Here is a 22325-nt window from a genome sequence, read left to right as displayed (position 1 = left end):
CAGCTAACACTCAAATACTTTGTTGAATGAATACTACTTTTGTCACGTTTGGGGAAGCTAAAACATTGAACGGTGGAAGAGGCACTAAGTTGGGAGTCAGATCTGGACTTTCATCCTTACTGTAGGATCTTAGGGCAGGTTGCTATGTACCTGCCACTCAGTTTTCTCATCTGTAAAAGAAAGGGTGGACCAGGTTTTCAAAGCTCTTTTCTAGCGCTAAAGTTCTTTGTCTATCCCCCAAATCCTCATTATCTCCCAGCCCAAGTATAAAATATTAGTTTTGCCATCCATGAACTTAGGGATAATCATGTCTTTTGCTTATAGGTTCCTTTACCAAAAAAATACACAGGAAGAAGCCTCAATCTTAGCTGTTATTTAGATTCATTATTAAATGCACTTTGATGGTTCAGAACCTTAGTTCACCACATTCACTTACTTCGGTGAATCTAAAAACCACCTATTCTGATTGGCAATAGACAGATGCTCTTTAGACTTTGTTTTCAATGCAAGCTTTTTTTTTTTTTTTTTTTTTTTTNTTTTTTGAGACCGAGTCTTGCTCTGTTGCCAGGTGCCAGGCTGGAGTGCAGTGGTGCGATCTCTGTTCACTGCAACCTCTGCCTGCCGGGTTCAAACAATTCTCCTGCCTCAGCCTCCTGAGTAGCTGGGACTATAGGCGCACGCCACCGCGCCAGCTAATTTTTGTATTTTTTTTTTTAGCAGAGACAGGGTTTCACCATGTTGGCCAGGATGGTCTCGATCTCTTGACCTCGTGATCCGCCCGCCTCGGCCTCCCAAAGTGCTGGGATTACAGGCTAGCATTCTTTTCAAAACTCATGTACGGCCGGGCGCGGTGGCTCATGCCTGTAATCCCAGCACTTTGGGAGGCCGAGGCGGGCGGATCACGAGGTCAAGAGATCGAGGACATCCTGGCCAACATGGTGAAACCCCATCTCTTCTAAAAATACAAAAATTAGCCGGGCGTTTGGCACACGCCCGTAGTCCCAGCTACTTGAGAGGCTGAGGCGGAAGAATTGCTTGAACCGGGAGGCGGAGGTTGCAGTGAGCCGAGACTGCGCCACTGTGCTCCAGCCTGGCGACAGAGGAAGACTCCGTTTCAAAAACACAAACAAAAAACCTCAGGTATGGTCTATATTTCAGCTTCTCTTGTCTGGTCTTAACAGGGCTGCAAAATAAAATACAGGTCGCCCAGTTAAATTTAAATTTCATATCATTAACAAATAATTTTGTAATCTCACGTATGTCCTATACAATACTTAGAACACTCATATTTAAAAAAAAATTATTCATTGGCAACCTGGTCCTGATTTCTTATTCTCATAAATTACCAGTTTCCAAAAAAATGTAATTTTACAATGCAGGTTAAACATGAAATAAAAGTTAAACTTTATTTGATTCAGAAGGAAACTGGGTCTTCCAACAACTGAGTATAAACTCACTCTGGTCTCCCAAACTACCACACTTACAAAACTTTGGAAATAACTGTAAAATGGCATTTCCATCTGGCCTGCCTTTCTGGCCCCAAACAGCACTAACAACCATCATGACTCTGAGAGGGAACTTAAAACATTAAATTCCCAATCTGTAGCTCTGGGGCTGCCTTATTCCACATCTGGCCCGTATTCAACATGGTTTCTTATTCCTTACCTATCGTTTAATTTGCTATATATTTGTAGACTTATATTTGTCTATTTTAAACAAATGTATTATAAACTAGTTATGGAGATACTTTTTGTATCCTCACTTTCATCTATGCTTCCTCATACACACAGTACACACAAATTCATGTATACAGAAGTTTAGCAAATATTTTCTGAATATCAAAAGTTTAGCAAATGTTTTCTAAATATTAAATGTAATTGGAGAATACTGTAAATACAGAAGTTGTAATGGTCTGAATTGAATTTCTACTAATCCTATCACAAACCTAGAATTCAGCTTTTTAATAAATTAATATCAACTGCTTTACTTTTCTACAGTTCAGGTATAAAATGTATGGAAACCCCAGTTATGAACTTTCTGGATGCTAGGATTCTTTGTGGTAAGCATTTACTGAATATTGAAGATATTCTAAACCATGTCCTATATGCTGCTTAGTATGCAGTATAACTATAAATAACAAGATATTTCAAAATGAACACCAGAACATATATAGCCTAATAAATGTTTATTTTTCTACCATGAATTAATTAACTTAAATCATTCTAATAATGCTGCCATTGCTTAAAACTTGTTCTGCTTTTTTGAAATTTCTTTTATAGTTTGAGATACTTTTTAAAGAAAATATCCTCAATGACAGCAAATCTACTTTTTTTTTGGGAAGATTTATCATTAAGATAAATGTAAACAAGTCTGTAATAAATGCTTTAATTATGTAAACAAGTTTCATTAATAAAGCGGGTGGCTCACACATTCTAAGTATAGGGATGTTGCTAAAAATTATATAACAAATATTGTTATCAGAGGTAAGGCACTACAGTGTCTTACAACACAGGATCTCCTGAATCAACTCAGAATGTCAACAACTTAAGCCAAAAGAACTTGCTCATTCTTGTGGGTTGAATGAAACAGTTTTGCTTTTTTTAAACAAACAAACAAAGAAAAAACTAATAAATATCTATTTTATTATTTATTACTTACTTACCACTTACTAGTTTTGACATGAATGCTTTCTAAGATGTTGAGTTTATGTTTATCTACTACAGACCTTAACTATTTTCCCCTGGTACCACTGGAAATACCACATTTCATCAACAACTACTATTTTCTCCTAAAACTTCTTGTAATATAAATTCTCCCTTTAAAATCAGGATAATATCAAATCTTCACTGCTTGCCACTTTAAGTGTGTGGTACAATATTCCCACAACCCAAGGAGAACTGGATTTAAATCTGGCTTTTTTACAGTCAATATTTAGAATCAATAAGAATAAACCAAATCCCTAGCCTCTTGTACATTTTCCATCAATCTTTGGGTGAGTTAGGCAAGCACTTCAAGAATCATCCAAGATCATTTTAATTCCAAAAAGGAAAAAAAAAATCTAGCTCTTGAAATTATTTCAAACTTCTGGTAACATGTAAGAGGCTCAACTGTGTATAGCAAAGAACAGTGGACTAGAGTTGGAGAGCTGGACCCACAAGCCTTTCTGCCATTCAGCATTTGGGCATGTAAACAGACTCATTTCTTTGTCTACAGAGAAAGAAATCTTCATCTTATTTAGAAGGTTATTATACGGATTAAATGATACCAACTGTCACATGCAACATGCTTCTAATACAATCAGTCTTCTAACTAATTCTTTATCCTTAAGACCTCAAATATTAAAAGCCTATAACCCAACTCCATTTTCTTTAAGGAACGGTCTGAAATCTGTGACTGTTTTTAGTATAATACGCAAACTCTTCTCCATGTCAAAAGCACTTATTTATTCACCAAAATTGGGTTATGAGATATTTCATAAGCTAAAACTTATCATTATAAAGACAAAACATTATTTTAAATATTTTACATAAAAATCTCCTGACAACGTACCACAGAATTTATCTCGGACAATCTGTAAAAGTCAAACATAATAAACCATAAAGTGATCACTCAGGATTATTACTCAGTTTGTTAAGACTTATAATACACATCATGTATTACGCTAGGTCCCAACATAACTATCAACAACCAGCCCTTGAAGAACTCAGTTTATCTAGGGAGACAGATTTGCAAACAGACAGACTTCAGAGCCATATTTCCCTGACTCAAATAATCATTCTTTCCACTTCCCAGCATTCTTAGCCCACAAAATGGGAAATTCCACCCTTTTTTCTATGTTGAGTCTATGGGAATTTGAATCCCTAATTTTTGTTTAAAATATCTTTTAGGAGCCTATAATTAAAAAGTAACACTGAAACCAAAAGCTAGCTTATACACAGATTGCCTGTCACAAGTCAGGCAAAGCAATTAAAGAATTTGCCAACTCAGAAAATCACAGAATTTTCAAACTAAGAAAGGACAGTGTTTCCTTTTTATGCATTAGTACTCAGGGTCACTATTACATTAAGGACAAAAATAAAAATTAAAAACACAAAGACAATTAAAGAGCTGGGATTAACCAGCAGGAAATTCAAATGCAAACTATATACTTTGTTAAGTTTCAAAGTTATAGGTCAATGACAAAGCTGCTAAAGAAGATCAAAGAACATAGATTAAAAAAAAGAAATATGCTACCATGATGTTATTCTTAAACAAAGGCCAAAATGATTTAGTTGACTTAAAACTCAGGCTTAGACTCAAAGTTTTCGGTATTGAAGAAAACGGACTATGCCTAGATGAGAGCGGATCCTTGAATAATGTTTCATTTAACATGGTTTCATCAAAACATTGATGAGAAAAAAAAAAATCGATTCCAGGCTAGGATGACTATATGGAGTCTTCACTTTCTCCCTACATCTACATGGGTTTTCTACAGGTATTCTGCTTTTCTCCCACATACTAAAGATATGCTGCAGGGAAAGGTTCTGGCCACTCATGACCCTGAACTGAAATCATCAGGTCAGAGAAAGAATGAATGAATAATTACAAATTATTGTCAAATAAAAATTATTAAAGTGTACAATAATCATACAAATGCACTACAATATATGATGTGGTATGAAAGCAATCTGCAAGCTTGCTATGTTTATGGTTGTTTCTGAACTTTGGGTGGTAGGCACCTTATAATTTTCACTTAGCAAACATTTATTCTTTGATTTAACCCACTACCTACTATGACGACTGTCACTCACTAATTCACCAAAAATTGGGTTATCTTGTTTTATTAATCTTTCTTAAATGTATATAAGGGATTACATTTATTTCAGTGTTTAGTATCAGATATTTGGTAATGTTTTTGTGATAATAAATATGCCATAAGAACTTAATTCTTGTTTATATCGACTAGTCTATGTAAAACTGGTTCTGTTACATGTCATTTCACTTAACATAGCAGTGTCCAAGAACCTATTGACCACACTGAGGATGTACTGTATGCTTCTGTCAGTAAAAGTATTTCTGAATTTATACTTAATTTTTCATTTTACTCCCTACAATTATTATTAAGCCAATAATTTATTCTCTGTTATTTCAGAATACTGACTTAATATGAAGATGGCAACAGAGATAAGGAAATGACTATGACCAGGGAAGCTGGGGCAATCAATGCCTTATCAAAGAACTGATTTTTAAAGTGAGTCTTGAATGAAGAGTCCTATTTTGCAATGTGAGGAATTTAGGCAAGGGGAGTATGATTTACAAAGGCATAAACAATGAACAGGCTAGCCATGTCTTTAATAGAAGAACTCCTGCTATGATGAGAAGTAACCACTGCGGAAGCAGGAATGGGGCAGTATTGAGGACTCAGAGTTTAACTTGACACATTCATTCATTAAGTACTAACTTCATGAATAATCTAAATGATAAGCACCTAGCTTTCTGGATAGGACAGAAGTACTTCATGAAGGAGTTTCATAACAAGACCTAAAAAAATGACTAGTTTGGATAAGGATATTCCAGACAGAAGAGCAGCACACAGCCATTGTTTTTCAGCCGAATTATCCATGCCTACTAAGTTTTATGAATTCTTATCTTCTACTTTAAAAACCTTCTTTTTCACCCCTAAGATGTCAATTTTCAATTATTTCCTGTGATACTTGTGCTTGCTTCTAAATAGTCTTTCTAGTTTCTCAAATTTGCTCCCTTTCATCTGCACTGTGCTGGCAAGACAGTTATCAAAATGTTACAAAAATGTATTTAAAATATGAGTAAATACCCCAAGAAAACATCTGAAGTGGAGTGAGATGCTGTGAGTCTTGATGCATGAACTTCTGGCTTCTTAGAGGACTTTTCTGCCAATTTCCTTGTTCTCTACTTTGTTTTACATGGTTCAGGAAACTGGATAAATAATAGCCTTAGGCTGGGAGAAAAATTATCCTACACCTCTCTCCATTCTTATTCTATTTCTGCTTTCTCTTTGATTCCTCCCTATTCCAGCAGCACTCCAGATAGCAGTTAGTCCAACAAGTTACATTCCAGGACAAGAAGATTGGTTTCCATTGACCTCAAAATCAAAGGAATGCCATGATACAATTAATTTGACACATTTCATCCTTTTACACCCATAACTATTCTAAGTAATTAAGAATTACTTGAGCAGGCAAAAGAAATATTTGACTGAATGTTCAAATATATAGAGAAATGTATATCTACTAACCAGACGTAAAAAGTTATATTCAATGAACTACATAATCTCTCCTATTCTCTCTTCCTCTCGTATCCTACTTACAGCTATCAACTTAATTTTAAAAAATCCAATGCCGCTATAATCTATGACTTTTAATGACAATCTCAAAGTCCTTGTGTACATGTGCAGATCTAGATTAAACTATAATCTCTCTGCATCCCCCAAACCACTCAGTTTCTTCTTTTCAATTCCCTGGGGTATCCTCCTTATGGGGTTACCTGGTATCAAATATATTGAAAGGGCATGGCCAAAGAATCTGCTTAAAGGAGAAGCTTTCCCTCCATTCAGAAATGAGGCCTTAAACCCACACAGTTCCCACTTGTGGAAACATTTAATTTAAATCTAGGGCCACAGGTATATTTCAAGAAGGGAGACAGGAGGAGCAAGTCTGACATTATGAAAAACTGATAGCCTGGCTTGCTACCTAGGCTGTGTGCAGAAGTACAAGCAGAGCTCAGCACAACTAAGAAAACCCTCCAAATATAATTGTGACAGAAGGCCAGAGATCACTATCAAGAATCCAAGAATTGACCAGGCTCAGTGGTTCACGCCTGTAATCCCAGCACTTTGGGAGGCCAAGGAGGGTGGACTGCTTGAGCCCAGGAGTTTGAGACCAGCCTGGGCAACATGACAAAACACTATCTCTACAAAAAGTACAAAAATTAGCCAGGCATGGTGGCACAAACCTATAGTCCCAGCTACCTGGGAGGCTAAGGTGGAGGATCGCCTGAGCCTGGAGAGGTCGAGGCTGCAGTGAGTCAAAATCATGACACTGCACTCCAGCCTGGGCGACAAGAGCAAGACGCTGTTTCAAAAAATAAATAAATAAATAAATAATAATAATAATAATTATTATTATTATAAAGAAAAGAATTATAAGACTAGGATACAACGGTAGCAAAACTATTGAGGTTTGAAGGTTTGACAGCAGATTCTAGAATGCTTTTCTTCTTTATTAGTGTTAAGAATAGCTGGAAACAATATACGCCTATTCATTATAGAAGAGATCACAGACCAGGAATGAAACATGTGCACACACTTACACTAGTTCTGGAAGCATACAGCACCTGATGAATCACTGCACAAAAAAGGAAACCAAGAAAGAACACCAGACACACTGAGCAAGGCTGACTTAAAGCTGTGGTATAACAGTCTCTCTTCTCAGCAGGTCACAGTAGTTACCATCTAGCATAGCAATCAGGTAAATATTTCTTAAAAGAAAGTATCCCAAATCTGAAATTTTCTACTGGAAATCAGAATTTAAAACTAATTTTAAAAAGTCATATATGATGTCACAAGAAAAGCCTCCCAAGACACTTTTAAATTTCCATAAAATTTTACGTCGTTTACAATACTGAAACTTAACTTCTTTGGATTAACTCTTCAATTGTAGTTGCATTTTCCTCTGCTATTAAAAAAATAAAGACACATTATTCTGTTAGGGAATATTTTACAAAAACCTCTACTCCTTGGCATTTTTAAATAATAATATCCATTTCCATTGGCTGCTTCTTAGTATTCTATTCTATTTAGTAAAGTCTATCCTGCTCTTTAGAATTATATAAATTTAATTCTTGTTTCACAAAAAATTAAATTTATATAACATAGTTATAAGAAAATATTTCCCATCTTTGTGTCATTCAGCTGACATATCATTCAGCTCAAAGTTAAAAGAAACAGTACCTGTGATAAGTTCTCATCCCAAGCATGCTACAGTTTCTAAGAGACAAAACAAGCATCTTACAGAAGTCCAGTGTCAATGGATTCAAGCTCAAGACCAGACACAAGAGGCTCATTGAAGAATCATTAACAACCTCACAGGTGTAAACAGGGCATTGTGCCAAGGGTGAATGATAGATGAACAGTCCCTGCTCCCAAACTGAACATCTCACGGAGGTGTCAAATATGTAAACAACAAAATATGAATTTTTAAAAGTGCTATAGAAATTTGGAAAAGTAAAGCAGAGACCTAAAAATGAGTGGGACATACTGTAGACACAGCAAAAAAAGATAGTCTGCCAAAAATCTGACCAGTCTCAGAGAAAGGCTGCAAGAAAATTTTAGTCATAAGATCACAAACTACCAAAATCCTTTAAATCAAGTAATTACAGAGGAAACAAACAAAAATGAAAATAAACATCTGCAAATAAAGATGTTAAATTCAAAATCAAAACATCCAATAACAAAGGAATAGCCATTATGCTCATTAAAATGATACCAATGAAAAAAATTCAATAACATGAGAAAATAATACAAAGTTTTTTTAAAAGAATGCAATTATACCTACATTATCTGAAGGATGTTAATAGGTAAGTTTTCAAAAGATCAAAAACATTAAAGTGTTAAAGCTATTTCTCAGATGTAGGATTATGAGGGACTTGTTTCACTTTTACATTGTCCTATATTTTCCAAACATTATATAGTATTTCTAATTGTTAAAATGGTTATGTAAGTCACTGTATTTTAGGGTATCCCTTTAAAACTATTAATAGCCCTTTTCATCTTTTTCTATAGAGAGTATCTCATCCATAAATTACACAGAACCCACTTATTTAAATAGATTAGTATGAGTAAATTGCTTTGAACAGTACCAGCAGGTAAAAGGCAGCTACACAAGTGTTCATTTTATTCAATAATCTTAAATTCCCTTTAGTCAAAGTAACTAGCGTGTTTTGGAGCTATTTTTCATGGCATGTTGACAAAAGAACGTTAGTTTTGTTTCTTCACCTTCTAAATTCTAACATCTCTTAAGAAATGACTGTTGTTTTCCTGAGATTCTACTTCCTTTAAAAAAAAGAGCAAGAAGAAATTCAAATATCAAGTTCCTTAACAGGAAGACAGAAATTTAATGAGGGGAATAGAATTTGACCTTATCCAGATGAAGAAACAGAAATCATACACCAGACTCTTAACAGGGAGTGGGCTATATGTCATTATTTAGAAAAAATGTCTTTACCTGTCTTTATGAGCTTGCGATATGGCAGGTCAGAATCCCAGGGGAAGACTCAAGAAACCAAATAGCAACCAACTGTTCTATACAATAAAGGAATGAGGAATCTGGATTCTCAAAGTGGTGGATGACTGGAGGGAGAAATTAAGGAAGGGGACTCTTGAGTTATCCATAGACTGTCTTCACTAAAGGAATGTTCCCTCATGTCCACATTGCTCATTTCTGCTTTTGTAAAAATGGATTATTTTTTCCCAAAGTAAAATTGAGTTGTGTATCTAAATGGCACAAGACTGCACAAAGACACAGGACATGAATGACAGATGACATATCTGGGTTATCCACACATTAAACTTATTTCATATATGCATTCATTTTCAGTTTGACAAACTTACACAGGTATAAAATCTGTTTTAGAAAACAGATTCATAAGGCTTTTTTTTTTGTAAATATCAGCTGTCCTCTTAATCCCCCATCTCATTTTCTACTCTGAAGTGAGTACCCTCAAATTGTTCAGCTGTTTGTTTCTAACTCCATCTCTACGAACAATGTTTACGAACAATGCTTACAAAGCTACTGCTTGCTTTTTCAAGACAGAGTCTCACTCTGTTGCCCAGGCTGGAGTGCAGTGGCACGGTCTTGGCTCACTATCTCTGCCTCCTGGGCTTAAGCAATTTTCCTGCCTCGGCCTCCCTAGTAGTTGGGACTACAGGCCCATGCCACCACGCCCGGCTAATTTTTGTATTTTTAATAGAGATGGGGTTTCACCATGTTGGCCAGGCTGGTCTCGAACCCCTGACCTCAAGTGATCCACCCATATCTTTCATCACCATTCTTCCCATGCCCAGCACAAACACAAATGCTTTTTAAAGTACTTTATCAAGAACATATAAAGAAATTACAATTCAATAATAGGAAAAGACTATACATTACTGGAACCAAAATGTCCATCAATAGGTGAAAGGACAAATTCTGGTGTATCTATATAGTGAATCCACATCAGCCATAACAAGAACTATTAATATATACAACATGGATGAAGCTCAATTATGCTGAGTGAATGCAGACCAAAAAAGAACACATACTGTATGATTCCATGTACATAAAATTCCAGAAAAGTCAAATTATTCTATAGCGACAGAGCAGATCAGGGGGTGCCTGAGGAAAGGAGGCAAAAAAATTTAGGGGAATGACTACCTGACTGGTGGCAATTTCAATGGAATATATACATGCCTCAGAACTCAAGTTTTTCACTTTAAATGTAAAGTTTACTCTATGCCAATTATCTTAATAAGACTGTTAACAAATTTGTTTAATTATGAGAAAAAGGACACAAGCTAAACAGAAGTTCTGAATTCAAAGGTATGGCTTTATTTTTTTTATAATTTTGCAAAGTTTGAAACAGTGAAAACCTTATTACAAATTGTGATAACTAGGGTTCAATTCATATTAGGATTGAGTTATTATAACATAAACATTAATCAAGTCTACATTTGTTAAGAGCCCATACGGGCCAGCTATTTAAAATTCAGTAGATAGAGGATATGTTTCTAATGCGATCCGTCCTATAGAATGGATATCTCCTTCACTTGTTTTTTTTTTTTTTTTAAACGAGAGAAAGAAAGAAAAAGAATAAAAAAAAAAAGAAGAAAGAAAAAGAATAAAGGAAAGGAAGAAAGAGGAAGAGGAAGAGGGAGAGAGAACAGGGGCGTTGCTTTATTGCTCGGGCTAGAATGCAGTCTAAAGCTGGATATGCCTGTAATTGTGTTTAATAATAGAGACATTTAAAAAAAAAATGAGGGAAGAAAATAATTAACAAGCAGCCAACCAATATTTCATTTAAACCTGTAAATACGTGTGATGTAGTACTGATAAGAGTGTGTATTTTGTGTATTTAAAGTGGAGAGTTCTATGAATGTGAATTAAGTCTACTTGTTCCAGATCTGAGTTCAAGTCCTGGATATCGATGTTAACATTCTGTCTCATTGATCAATCTAATATTAATATTAATATGGTATGGCTTTATAACTATGGGTTTCACAGTAAGGTGATCTGACTGGGACATTTTTTTAGGAGACACAGACACAGCCAACGTCAGGTTCTTGAGATCTTTTACCTTGAGCTGGTCAGATTAGATAAGGTAAGACACTTCTCTTCTGGCCAGAATCCTGAAAGCTAGGTGAGGGAAGAAGACTGGCGATCTTAAATATGTAAACATTCAGTTTTGAGTGTGGCACCCTGGTTTTCAACTGTGTTCCTGGTGTGTAGCCTTCTCCAGAAAGTAAGCTTCCAGCCTTCTGCAAGGGTGAAGGAAGAGAGATCACAGAGCTACAGAAGAGAGGGAAAGATATTTGGGTATCAAGTTCCTAAAATTTCAACCAGTCCTCCCATTTTGCCCCACTGTCCCCTCTTCACCACAGGCACCATGTTTTCCCAGCTCTGAGCTCTCAAGGAAGTCTATAAACTGACTTGTTTCTGGGTTTTTCTATCACAGTTCAGCTTTTTGAGTCAATTAAGTTAGCTCCTTCTAAAATTTTGATGTGGGTTTCTTTTCTCCCTTGTAGCTATGACTTTTTTTTAAAAAAGAATTCCCTTATTCTCATTTTAATATATATTTGGCAAGGAACAGAGTTAAATGCCAGCAATATGCCACCTGTTTAGCTGAAATCTTAGGTAATTTAGTTTTTCAATAAATGTATTTATCTTCATAAATGAATCACAGCATATCACAGATGAAACATCAAAATGATGATAAAGTAGTTAAAAGACAAAATTGAAAGGCAGACCTGACAGAATAAAGAACTAAATGGTTGAAAAGAAAGTCTGGGGTGGGGGGGAGTGTGTCCCTGTTTTTGCTATACAAATTTTGTTAAAAGCCAAATTTCCAAGAGAGAAAAATCAAAACCCCCTGACTTTTTGAGGAGTTAACAAAGAAACCAACTGATTTATCCATGACCAATAGGCTTTTTAGTGGCGAAGATAAATTTCAAATTTAAATCTGGTGAGTCCTTAATACATCACAGAGTAAAAACCAAAATCAAAGGAGACACAGGCTCTGAGAAAGGTAGGTATTTCTAGCAAAAGGAATGCTGTCAGCAGAAGGGCCAGAGGTGAGAGAATTGGGTTCCAGCATTTAATTATGTACATAAAACAGTGGTGCTTAAGCTCAAAGGTAGGGTCATCTATTTTTGAGACAGGGTCTCCCTCTGTTGCCCAGGCTGGAGTGCCGCAGCATAATCTCAGTTCACTGCAACTTCTACCTCCCAGAATCAAGCAATCCTCCCACCTTAGCCTGAGTAGCTAGAACTACAGGTACAGGATACCACATGCCTGGCTAAAGCTTTTTTTTTTTTTGGTAGAGATGGGGTTGTTTGCCATGTTGCCCAAGCTGCTCTCAAATTCCTGTTCTCAAGCAATCCTCCTGCCTCAGCCTCCCGAAGTACTGAAATTACAGGCACGAGCCACTGTGCCGGACCAAAGACAGGGTAATACAAATTTTATACTAAATCCACTGTGAGTGCAGAAAGAGGTTGATTGATGAATCCTTGTTTTTCTGACACTTGGCATTCAGAAGGTTTGATGCTGGAGGACCTACCTCCCTTTCCTAGGCTTTGTCATATTTCTTTCCCATTTCACCGGCTGACCTTCCTTGTTTTCAGCCCTCTATTTGCACCAGTATCCTTTAACTCAGTACTCCACTATGGTATTGTCAGGAGTGTCCATACTTAAGTTACCTTAAGCTCATGAGTCACTTTTTAAGCAAACAAACAAAAAAGAGTAGTTATAGCAGTTACTTGATTTTGAGCATGAGTAGAGAAAAAAGGACAGAAGTATAGCAAAGAAATTAAAAATCTCTTAGCAGAGGTATTAAAAAATCTAGGTATTAGCAAGGAAACATGGGAGTATATACCAGTATCATCCCTGAGTGTCCCAGTAGAAAAACATTAGGACTTACTAATCTAACATATTTCACTTTTGCTGATTTCATTCATCTCTACCTTCAAATTTCTTTTTATTTTCTTCACTTCCAAAGCCACTCCTGTGCTACTCTTTGACCAACAACTTTATTATGATTAGTACTGCAATTTAATTAAAGCAGGAGCAAGTCTTAGCACTCCTTCCACAATACCTTACCAACAATTAGATCTATAAAATCTAAAAGGTTGGGAGAACACTCAATAGCAGGGCACCTGCAGGATCTCAGCTGTGCTAATCATGGGAAAATGAGTAATTTCCAGAGAACAACTCTTATTTTTTCAAGCGTTTTTTTTTAATATAAAGCTATATAAATCCTTAGTTACTTAAATGTCTAAAATTACTGCTCTATGTATCACTAGAGCGTTCAACGGACATGACAAAATCAAATACAGGCTTTCCTCTTTGACCTCTGGAAGTCAGCTGGAAGAATAACCCATTGCTATACTTTAACACAGACCATGTAACTACTCATCTCCCTGATGCCTAGTGATTCTGTAGCAGTTCATAAGCTAAGTTTGCTCTCAGTTCACAGAACGGCAGCAATGATACGACGCTCAGTCTGTCTAAATGTGTCCATTCTTCAAAACTCAGCATTAGTCCACCCTTTCCCATCATCTCTCAAATTTTCTTGTCTGAAGTCCTCTATGTTTGTAGTCTGGGTTGTATGCTTCCCATTTATTGTCGTTTTGTCTTAGTAATTTGTTTGGAGATAATATAAAAGAGCTGAGATAAGATACGGGTTCTATATGAGGATACATAGAACTTTATCCAGCAAATATTCAGGTTCTATTTTTTTGGCATATTGGTTTAGGATTTAGACATTGTATAGCTTCTGTTAAGATAAAGCTTAACCTTTACCTTAGAGAAGATTAAGGAACTTTTTCTGAGAGATTTTTAAAGGCTTTTTACGTTTGGAATTTCAACTTGCTCAGATAGGTTCGTTAAGACAATGTTTTACTTCTGGTAGATATAGCTACATACATTTCATAGAATGTTACTAGGACAGTAGAATTTAGCTTCTCTACAGGCAGACTTTTCCACTTCTGAATTTCAATGTGGCAGTTAATTTGGTTTTTTTGTTTTGTAAACAGGTTCTTGCTCTGCCACCCAGGCAGCCTGGAACTCCTGGCCTCAAGCGACCTCCTCCCTAGCCTCAAGCAGCCTCCCAAAGTGCTGGGATTTCTGGGCATCAAGCACTGCATCTGGCCCCTAAGGGTCTTATCAGGTGAGAGGAGAAACACGCACATATTCACAACAGGATAAGGGACCACCAGACTCTAAGACTGTCACACAGTGGATAGTCAGCAATACTACAGTATGCAACACTGCTGTCAACTCCAGGAAACAATTCATTTTGTGTTCTATGTGAAAAGCACCCCCTGGAGTTGTGCAAGGCAGTGATCCTGGTTAGGTAATACAGAGAGTTAACAGGTGAGATGCTCCACTAAAGGGAGTTTTGTGAAATGAGAGGACAAAACACTACACACATTTAGATAGATTGAGCCCTTATTAGCATGTTAAAGTATCACAGAAGTTCCAAATGGAGAACTGCATAAACCAGCATATCCTGGGGTTTGGTTTCCGCCCCTGTCCCCCAGGAAATCCCTATTAATATTTTTCAGAACCAGTGTTCTAAAACACACTTTGGAAAACACTGAGCTACTTAATTAAAAGGCCTTTAGAGTCAAGTTGTGTCTTGATAAAAATTAAAAAACCAATAAAAGTTTTAGTGAAGAAACTGTGGTTTAAAACAGGTTATTGAAAAACAAAAGAAAATTCTGGCGCAAATATGTAAGGTATATTAAAGCAGCAGATCTGAGGGTTTTGAGAATACAAGACTATTATTTAAAATCCTCCTGGGAGAGAACTCACTCACAGGGTTAATATGATGAATAACACATCCAGGTTGCTAACAAAAAATTATTTTAAAAGCATCTTTTAAGTTAAACAGTCAAATCTTTTTTTAAGACCTATTTTTTTTAGAAAACATAAATTTGACTCCTAAATTTATCAGGTCTGTACAGTAGTCATGCCAGTTTACAGTTAGGCAGTGTAATCTCAGATTTCACAGTGTAAGCAAGCATTGGTTCATTCAAAACTATCTTTATTTGTTCCCCAAGAGGCCCAGGTGACAGTAATATTAATACAAAAACAGGTATCCCATATTTTAAGAAACCATATTGTTGGAAGTTACTGTACTTAGAAATACCAAATATTCTTACCAAAAAGGTAACTAAGAACACCACATACTATTTGGAATAGCTGACACTGTCCTAAAAGTAAAAATAATAATAATAATAAATCGCTTTTAGAAATATGGCAAAAAAAAAAAAAAAAAGTACCCATAGTTTATTTGGAACTCTCTGCCAAAAATACTTATTAATTTAGATTACCATAAGCTTTAGTAAATTACAATCTATGATTCCTAAATATACCTTAAGGTGTAGCCAACAAGACTTTAAGTTTTGGAACAAACAAAAACAGGTTCAAACAGTCTTGGGATGAACCTGCTTTGAAATTATTCTCATTATAAAATATATTTTAAATGCAGGTACAAGCTATTTACTATATTTTTATAAATGAAACAAAAACAACTGCATTTTAAAACTGGTCTTAAAGAGGAAAATTATTAAAGGCAGGTAATTCACGTGGTATATAGTAGTATTAGATAAAATAGTTCCAAAAGTTGGAGTAGATTGCTGAACTACAAAAACTGTTATTTAACATTTAAGTGAGACAGCAGTTAACTTCGACTTTAATGCACAAAATAGTAGATTATCAATTAACATGCTCTCACTAATATTCTTGGAAGATCTACTTGCTGTTTTTAAAAGAGCAGCTTCTTGTTAACTAAAATTAATGAGAACTATCCACTGACTTATGTCCTTTTAGTCCGAAGGAGGATCCAATCTTTTCTTCTAACAAAGATAAGAGCTAGACTAAAGCATAAATACACACTACTGAAAGGATAAGCATGCATTATTTTTATGAATATAAACCCCGATGTCCAAGTCATTTGGAAATGGCAGACATTAAGACATGAAAACAAAAGAACATTCTCTAAGAGTTTACAGTGCTTAATAAGTAACTTAAGTAATCACAGATGAATATTCTGAAAGACTGTACATACACAGATAACAGAAATATTTCTAATTTATCAGTTCTACAATTGTCACAAAAGCCACCAACATCAATGAATCAAACTTTGCTACTGATTTACATTATCTCTACCACATAATTTTAACTTAGTTATAAACGCAATGTCAATGTTTCTCAAAATGCAGACTACTGGGCCCCACCCCATATCTGCTGAATCAGAATTCCAGGGGCAATGCCAAGGAATCTGCACTTTCAGTAATTCCTCCAGGTGACTCTCATGCACACTAATGCTGGAGAACCACACCTTTTTTTCTGAGATTTATAACCAGGTTTTGGATTTCAGGAACTAAAATCTTCCCATTTGGAACCTTTTAAATTAAATTTCATTACAGAACCAATCAGTATTTCAAAGAGATTTAGGTAATAAACATGTTATAGCAGAAAAACAAGTGCATAAAAAGTTACAGCAGGAATTTAAAGAAGAAACTTGTAGTATAGCACATCTTATTTTTATTCAAGATCTAAGACACCCCTAGTCATTTCAAAGACCAACAGTTCTTTGAAATCAAAATTCCTTACTTAAAAAAATCCACAATATTAAAAATATAGTATTTCAGATACATTCACATTCGCTCAGCTGTCAAGTAAATTAAAATACAAACTGTTTGCATTACACAAAATATAAGTATGATTAAATGTATAAAGCTTAACCCAAACAAACCTATTTATATTTCATCATTAAATTTACTCTGATCAGAATTGATTTTCCATACATAACTTTCATAAACTTACATAAACATGTATAACGAGAAGAGCAATGAACAAAAACTAGAAGCCACCTAGAGTCCAGTTTGGGCTAAAAAAAAAACTGCTATGTGACCTTAGGGCCTAGACAAATCACTTTACCTACAGGGGGAAAGGAAAAAAAAAAAAAAAAGGACAAATGTCTACCTTACCATACCTTACCATACCTTACCATTTGTGAGAATCAAATGAGGTACTATGTAAATACATTCTGAAAACTGTAAAGCACTTAATAACGTCTGTGATTTATGAAGACAGCAAAATTTGAGAGACACTACCTTTGGGTACCTGCTGTAAAACACACAAACTATCACCAGAAATATTAAAATGTATATGCTGCTAAAGAATCAATGAAGAACATAAAAACTGACCATTCAGATTTAATTAAATATTGGACACTATTGAGTATACAGTATTCTGTAAATTACAAATATAAAACAAAAATTCAATTTGATTACCTGTCCTATGTACCCATTTATAACAGATCCATTTCTTGTGTTAAGATACAAATAAAATTTGATGCACCATGAGTTGGTCATTGTCAAAACTGGCCAGTAGGTGTATCATTCTATTTTCTCATGTTTGACAATTTCTATAATATAAAATTTTAACAAGATAACAATGTATGTGGTATGTATAAATAACATTTCTAAAAGTTAAAACGTAATTTTTAAAAGTTATTTTACTTTATGAAAATTATTCCCGTAACTATTGTATGTTATTTTCCTGGCAATGTCACCTCAGATTCTACCTAGTCCCAAATAAGCTACTATTAATACCTTTATTACATATCACGACAGCTACTAGAAAATAATTATTCCCTTCCAACTGGTCAATACTCTTACCCAAGATTCAAAAACTTAAATCTTTGTTTCTGCTTTCTGATCCTTAGACCTTTTATTGTTTTTTGCTCTTTCATTACAAAATTCCAGAACAAAAAAGTGAAGACATCAATTTTACTGTAATCGTGTGAAATGGAAGGGAAAAAAAGCAAATACTCTTTTGTTCAGTATTACAAAAGACCAATAGTTTTAATTGGCCATTCCTTTTAAAACTCATTTCCCATGGTAAGAATGTTTCATCTGAAATGAAGTTAACATGTCTGTCAGACAAAGGAAATTAGTAAACTCTAAAATCAAGGATTCTATCGAAGTATACCTAACAACAAATAATTACTCTGCATGCATCCATCTAATAGCTCAAATAATATCTTTTAACCTGGGGCCATATTCCATAGCTTGACAGAGAATACATAACAGTAAGAGCATAAAACATCTTTCATCTCAGATTTTCTGGCTAATTTTAATTTAATAAAGACTTACCTATACCTCAATAGCTAATGCTTTACAGTAGTCTACAGATGAATTCCAAGCGTTGAATGAAAACTTAAATGCAGGTAGAAGGGCAGTAATATTTTGTGGTTTGTAAGAAAGACTATTTGTAATAATACCCACATTTTAATTCATTACTTGAGAGCTAAATACTTTTTCTCCTGTTAACAACTGCAGTATAATAATAAAAAAGGACCCGGTGTCTAAAGAGACAGTGTTCCTTATATATATGATTTGGGAAGGAGGGGAAGGGAAGGCAATCTCACCAATTCAGCTGTCACTACAGCATTTGTTTTCTAAGTATTTAAATTTCCATTTATTTTTTATATGAGATGCACCTGAGAGAAGCCGCATATAGAAATCACTTTTTTCTAACATGGTCTTTATTAAACTTTGAATATAAGTACACCTGCTCGAAGTGTTCATTTGTATTATTTAAGCAAAAGCAATTGTAAAACAGAAAATCATAAAAGCTAAGTTGATGGAAGACAACAGACAAAAAAGAATTACTATACCTGATCCTGCGTGTTATTTTAGAATCTGTTAATAGGCCTACAGCTTTAAAACACACACACACACACACACACACACACACACACACACACACGGTAAAACCACTGTCGTGCTGGTAGATACCTTTATTTGGTGGTAATGGGTAGTTTACGTATTTAAAAGCAGCTGCTACTTTTCTTCTTTCACCAAGAAGATCCAGACCATCAACATTATTATAAACGCAAATCAAAACTAGTTTCTCATCTCACAATGCTAAATTAAATCTTAAGCTTCAGTTAAAAAAAACTATGATTTCCCACACGATTGCAGAAATTTCTCTCCTAAGAGTGAGAAATGAGAGAATACAGAAAAATGAAGACAATTCCCCCTTATACGTCAAAATGGGGATGCCAATAATGACAGCTGAGATAAAAATCAAGAAGGCGTACTCCGAATTTTCACCATTTTAATACAAGAAAATCACGAAATTTTAAATTAAAGGTGGCGCTCTGTCCTCAACTCACCCGAATGTGACTCACTTTTGCAGACTATATGGTAGGAAATAACAGTTACTTTTCAAAGATCTTTGCAGTTACACCCAAGCCAAAATCAGGACAGAGATCCACCCTTAATTACAGCAATTTAACTGTCATGATCTAAAGAAAGGTAGAAACTAAAACGTCCTCCTGAAATCATGGCTAAATAAGCCCATTTTATATGCTAGTTATCGAAGATTCCCAATTAAGAAATGTTTCTATTTACTTCAAATGTGAAGTCATCAGAAGGATAAAAGGGTTGGGGGGAGGAGGACCCAAATGAAACACACATGTACAAAAAGCAGATTCTCCTCCAATCCCTTTTAATTCCCCCAATCCGCCCCTGCCACACACAAGGACAGGGAGTTTCAGGCAGGCTGGCATCAGGGCTAGTGGTGAAGGCCTTCCATTCACTCACGTGGGCCATCATCCAAAGGGTTACACACCCTCTGCCAGATGACAGCCTCATACAAACCAGGCCCTTAGAAGTACTTATAAAATACATCCACGCCAAACAAGAGCCTTATTTTAAAATAAGACTGTCCTCAGGTGGGGGAGGTTAAACATAACAAGGGCTTCCATGTTGAAAGGCAGACAAGTTCAGATATATGCATATACCTACACAGGCATGAAAAAGAAACATGTAGCTAATTTATCACGAACACCAATCGATACCAAGAGAAGCCATTAGATTATTAAGAAACCCAGAAAAGTAGCGGGCACAGAAGCGAAAGGTGGCTGTCTGCAGCGCTCTAACCCAAGGGAAAGGTAAGTACAAGCCTGCCGAGGACGGTCGAGCCCTCCAAGGATCTGCAGACCCCCTTAACCCACCCGGACGCCCTGCCCTCCCCTCCGCGCCAAGCACCGTACAGGGTGCGAGCACTCCCAGCGCTGCGAGTCCCGCAGAAAACTGGTGAATGAAATGCGCACAGAGACCAACCTGGCGGTGACCGCGGCGCAGAACCAGGGGTCGCTAACCAGCCTAGCCACAGGATTCTCCCGCAGGATGAGATAAAGGGAGCAAACCCCCCACCCCACACCCCTGCCACTGGAACACAGTCCTCCTACAGACTCCTTCCCAAAAAGGGGGGGTGGGGGCGCAGGCTTTTTCCTCTTAAACTAAGTGAATAAACACGAATCGGAAACAAATGTGAACATCCTGGGGGGGCCAGACGAAAGGCGTGAGGAGAAAGACTAGGCGGTTCTCCAACTCCCGGGAAATCACCGTCCTGACACGCACCAACCAACCACCCGGGCCAGGGGCCGACTCTGGGCCCCCGCTCCCCTCCCGCAGTGCGTCTGGGGGGCCGAGAGCAAGGATTTAGAGGGGTGACCCCGCCGGGGCGCTGGGAGAGGGAGTGCCGGGCACAGTGCCCTCAAGGTCACCATGCGCTGTGGCGGGGGCGACCGGTGGCGGGATGGACTATAGCGCGGCCGAGGCGGCTCAGTGAAGCCGAAGACCTGCGGTGTAGACCAGAAGCCCTAACCAGCCCCATCCCTCGGGCTGGAGCAGCGACTCCCAGACGGACCCGGCGCTGAGGTGCACGGCTAGAAGCCCGCTCACCTTTACAATCTCCCAGCAAGAGACAACCTGTGAGGGGCCCCAGCCGCCCCCACCAGCTTCTCCCGAATCCGCCGCAACCCTCGGGGCACCCAGCTGTCAGGACCCCCGCCGCGACGCCAGACCTCGGTGCTCCGCCCGGCCTCCCCCGCAGGTGACCTGCCCTGCCGCCCCCGCCGCGGGCGGGCGGCGGCGGCCACTCACCTCGCCCGGCAGTAGGAACCATTTTCCGAGGGGGAAGGAAAGGGAGGCTGCAGGAGGGTCGCGGGACAGTGAGGGGCAGCAGGAAACGCAGAGGATGGGGGCTCCGTCCTCAGCGCGTCCGCAGCCGGCTCGCAAGGCTCGGGGCGCCACGCGGAGGTGCAGTTGCACCTCGGGGATGGGGCCGCCTCGGAGCCGAGAGGCTCGGCGTCCACCAGCCGGGGCTCCCTACTCACGCTGCACTGCGAGGAGGAGGCGGAGGCGGAGGCGGCGGCGGCGGCGGCGGCGGAGGAGGAGGCGGCGCCCGGCCGTCCCCGCCCAGAGCCCGGCAGCCACCGAGTGGCCGCCCGCGTCCCCGCAGGACCCGCCTCCTCGGCTCCGCAGAGCTGCACACAGGGCGCGCCGCGCTCACTGGGCACGGGCAGCTCCGCCGGCCTCACGCTGCCGTCCGCAACGGCAGCGGCGGGCGGGGTGCAGCCCCCTCCGTGAGCGCCGCAGCCAGGCCCGCTCGGGGAGGGGCCCACGGGCACCAGAGAACAGACGGCCGAGCACGAGGGGGCTGCGCGCTGCTCCGGGCAGGGACCCTGTCTGCACCGGGTGGCCCGCAAGATTGCCGGGGTAGGCAGGGGGAGGAGAACGCTCACCCGTTCCGGTCTGGCGCTCCCTTCTCTCCACACCCACACGCCTCTCGCTCCACGCTGGCGGCACAGCTGCTCCCGCTGCCACAGCCACAGCCTCAGCCTCCGCCGCCGCCGCCGCCGAAGCTCGCGCTGCTGCCGCTGCCGCCTTGGCTGGGCGCGGTCACGTGACGCGGTCCGCGGGGAGCCTGGAGGCGGGCGGGCGCGCGCGCGCGCGTGCGCGCGGAGGAAGCGCGGCTCGGACCGGGACTGGGAGCGGAGCGGCACTGGGAGGGCGTTTAAGGGGAGGACCCGGTAAGCGCGCCCCCGGCTGGCGAGCGCGCGCCCGGCGATTAGAACTTGCCGCGCGGTCGGGAAAGGGTGGCCAGAGTGAGGATCGGGGGTGGGGACTTGCGCCTCCGCTTGCCCCTCCCTTTCTTCCTTCCCCTGAGCGCCTCGGCTCACCGCTGCCGCTG

The 22325-nt window shown here is 38.7% G+C and overlaps 1 protein-coding gene across 1 annotated transcript in view; it reads right to left on the bottom strand.

Annotated features, from left to right (window-relative positions):
* Positions 1-22024, bottom strand: part of ATP2B1 (ATPase plasma membrane Ca2+ transporting 1) — a 118629-nt gene extending 96605 nt beyond the window's left edge. The window contains exon 1 of the mRNA XM_037732924.1: positions 21877-22024. The gene's annotated coding sequence lies outside the window, so the exon portion shown is untranslated. The remainder of the gene's footprint in view (positions 1-21876) is intronic.
* Positions 22025-22325: the final 301 nt, after the last annotated feature.

Source organism: Cebus imitator, unplaced genomic scaffold (assembly GCF_001604975.1).
Source record: "Cebus imitator isolate Cc_AM_T3 unplaced genomic scaffold, Cebus_imitator-1.0 Scaffold479, whole genome shotgun sequence".
NCBI lineage: Eukaryota > Metazoa > Chordata > Mammalia > Primates > Cebidae > Cebus > Cebus imitator.
The sequence above is the reverse complement of the archived record's forward strand: the minus strand, read 5'-3'. Positions and strand labels throughout refer to the sequence as shown.